Source organism: Montipora foliosa, unplaced genomic scaffold, assembly GCF_036669935.1.
Source record: "Montipora foliosa isolate CH-2021 unplaced genomic scaffold, ASM3666993v2 scaffold_233, whole genome shotgun sequence".
NCBI classification, from domain to species: domain Eukaryota; kingdom Metazoa; phylum Cnidaria; class Anthozoa; order Scleractinia; family Acroporidae; genus Montipora; species Montipora foliosa.
The window spans coordinates 1,808-5,127 of record NW_027179536.1 but is presented as its reverse complement, the minus strand read 5'-3'; the positions used below and the strand labels follow the sequence as shown (position 1 = coordinate 5,127).

The 3,320-nt window shown below is 44.7% G+C and overlaps 1 pseudogene; it reads left to right on the top strand.

Moving 5' to 3' along the window:
- The first annotated feature begins 924 nt into the window (after nucleotides 1-924).
- On the top strand, nucleotides 925-2,877 carry LOC137986525 (uncharacterized; annotated as a pseudogene).
- Nucleotides 2,878-3,320: the final 443 nt, after the last annotated feature.

The following is a 3,320-nucleotide window of genomic DNA, read 5'->3' as shown; positions in this document are numbered from 1 at the left end:
AGCAGAAGACATTGAACGTTTTGGAGAGTGTAACAACTCACAGGGACTGTACTCCACACTCAAACTGTGTACTGAGCCAAGACAAACACTGTTCCCCCAGCTAAGAATGCAGATGGAACTCAGCTATTTACAGACATGAAGAAAATATCAGACAGCTGGAAAGAGCATTTTCAGCAACTGCTGAATCAAAGAAGTCAACATAGACATTGATGCAACTGACCACCTAACTGCTCGAGAGACAATAATGCATTTGAAAGATCCAATCACCATGGAAGAACTAAAGAAAGGTGCTAAAGCTGCTAACATTGGTAAAGCACCTGGCCTGGATGGCATACAGCTGAAGTCATAAAGCACGGCGGTGATGGTCTACTACAATAACTGCTTTCCATAAAGTTCACTAGCTGAAACCGCTTGTGTAGATCCATAGCTGGACCCCCCTGTTTTTTAATATTCTCAACCCTTTTTGTCCAAGATTGTAGATAGGCTGCTGACCGAGAGTGTGAGGTTAGGAACGCCGGACTGATCGCAAAAAAGCAATTAAAAGAGACTTGTTGTGTTTACGGATAATTCTGCTATTATCTTTATACCTTACCGGGTTTTAACATGGTTTCAGGAGTGAGATCTTTCTACTAGTGTAAAGGGACAATGATCAAATCAGCAGGACAAAGCAGACTAAGCAATCGAGTCGTGCACGAACTAAAAAGGTGGGCTCAAACAAGATGGCAGAAAGCGTTTCCACATGTCAACCACCAGAACCTCTGGAAATTTTGACAGGAAATCCTGCACATTCATGGGGAAAATGGAAACAAATTTACCTTAAGGCAACTGCAGCTTCCAAGAAACCCGAAGGTGGGGTCGCTTAAACCCACATTAACGACTCTTGTTTGGAGAGTTACTCAAACTTCGTCTACTTACCCAAGCGCGATGATCCTGCGGGAGGAGAAGCGAAATTGCCAGCCGAAAATCCTTGACAACTACGCAACTGTGTTAGCAAGTTTGAGGCATACTTTCCGAAACGGGGATCCACAACTGATGTTACAAGAGAAATTCTGGCTTCATCTTCGACGAGAGCTGGCACAAACCTACGATTCATGGGTTGTCACAGTAAGAGAAAGAGCCGCCGAACGTAAGTTTCCCGTCGATTTTTATGAGCAAGCTAAGAGAGACAAACTCACCTTTTCTCGTAAGGAGAATGACCCTTTCACTTGAAAATACTGCGAGTATCCTATCTTTGAAAGAAGCTACGAATTGTGAGTTGCAAGAGTCAAAGACGGCAGAGATTGGGAGCGTCACACAGCGAGATAGCAAGCCATACCCTCAGACCATGAACAACCCACAGCGAGGTCCCAAGTCAGACTCTAGGAGGTGATCATTCCAGCCAAGCAGCAGGAATTGAGGATACTGCAATCGCCAGCACCCCCTGGACGGAGTAATTGCCCAGCCGCAGAGACCCGATGCAACAAGTGCAACAAACTGGGACATTTTCCTATAATTTGCAGAAGCGCGCCTGTTTACAGGGTCAACCAAGTTCTTGACATGAGGGCAACTCCTTTCCCACATTTGTTTGGGTGGGTTCCAACCACACCCACGTCAAACAAAGTTGTCAAACGTCCCCTGCAGAACCAATTGCTCCCCCAACATCTGACTCAGGGTGGCACATTAAGCGAAAGATAAATGACCAAGAGTTGACCTGGTGTGTTGACACAGGAGCACAAGTATCTGTGATGCCAGAATCTGCGTACAAGGAGGTCATATCGAACACTGTCAAAACAGACAGAGAACTTGTGGGAGCAAGTTGATGTCCCCCTGCCGACCGTTGGATTTGCAAATCATGAATCTTGTCTCAGAAGATAAAGGGGCATCATGCTACTTCTGGGAATACCTGCTATTCGTTGGCTTTGGTCTTATCCATCAAATCCCAGGCACATACAGTATCAAAGCAGTCCATCATACGCCCCTGCCTGCAGGTAACCTTCCTGTGCTTATTTGCGTAAAGGACGACATTGTAAAGAAACACCCAATGCTTTTTCAGGGCCTTGGAAAACTGGAAGGTGAGCATACAATTCATCTCCAGGAAGGGACCCACACCCTTTTGTCTGACTACCCCCGGAAAAGGAGACAACTGTCTCAGCAGATGCAAGCAGTTTTGGACTAGGTGCGGTTCTTATGCAAAAACCACCACCTGGCGATTTGAGACCAGTGGCGTATGCTAGCGATCTACGATAGAGACTGAGTGCCGTTACGCCCAGATAGACAAGGAGGCGTTAGCAGTCACATGGGCACTTGAACACTGGGCTGATTTTCTGATCGGAATGAAATTCAAGTTACAGACAGATCACAAGCCCTTAATCCCCTTGTTTTCCACCAAGCTGATCAACAAGCTTCCAGTGCGTATTCAACACTTCAGAACGAGACTCGTGCGGTTTGACTTTACCATCAAATGTATTCCTGGTAAGCTCTTGTATACAGCTGATGCACTTTCCAGATCTCAGAGAAAGGATAAAGCCCACGAGACAAAACCATGGAATGACCTACATGATGATAGAATGCTAGATAAATGCAGTCCTAGTGACCCTACCTGCGTCGGATCAGCGCCAAAAGTGTGGGGTTATGCCTTACCGGGTTTAACAGAAATTAGTCTCCCTGCTGTACCAGCCTAAGACACTATTTCCAACGTTAAAGACCAATGCAATCCTCCATCTAATTAAGGAGCAATGTTCCACTAATAGATGTAAATGTCGCCAAGCAGAACTTAAATGTGACGATCTCTGCAGCTGCAATGATGCTGAAGACGAGGGAAGCTATGATAATGATGCTGATGACGATGACTATGAGTCATTTGATGTTGATAATGTTGATGATGATCATGGACGCTGATGATGATGAAGAGGAGGAGGGCGAAAGATGAAGAGATGAATAGGATATCTTTTATCCTTGTCAAGGGGTCGTGAAAAAATTGCATTTGGCATTCCATGAAAAAAGGCTCCTTTGCCTGTTATATTGGACATGGATCAGATTTGTTACTGTTATGTTACAAGGTTGTCTAATTTACACTCCAATAGATAGTAAAAGTAATGTTGGGACAATCTGTCAATACAAACAATAGCTACAAGACACTATGTGATTTAGCCCCGTTTTCATGTTCGCGTTACCCCGTTACCGTTACGTGTCAGAGACACTCCAATTAAAGGTATGACAATATTTGTCAAAGATTCAGCACCATTGAGGGTCAAGCCTCGTTTCCATGTTGGACTCTGAGGGTCAACCTTTAAACCCACAGTAAAAGTTAATGCACTAATATAACGGGAACTTAACATTGT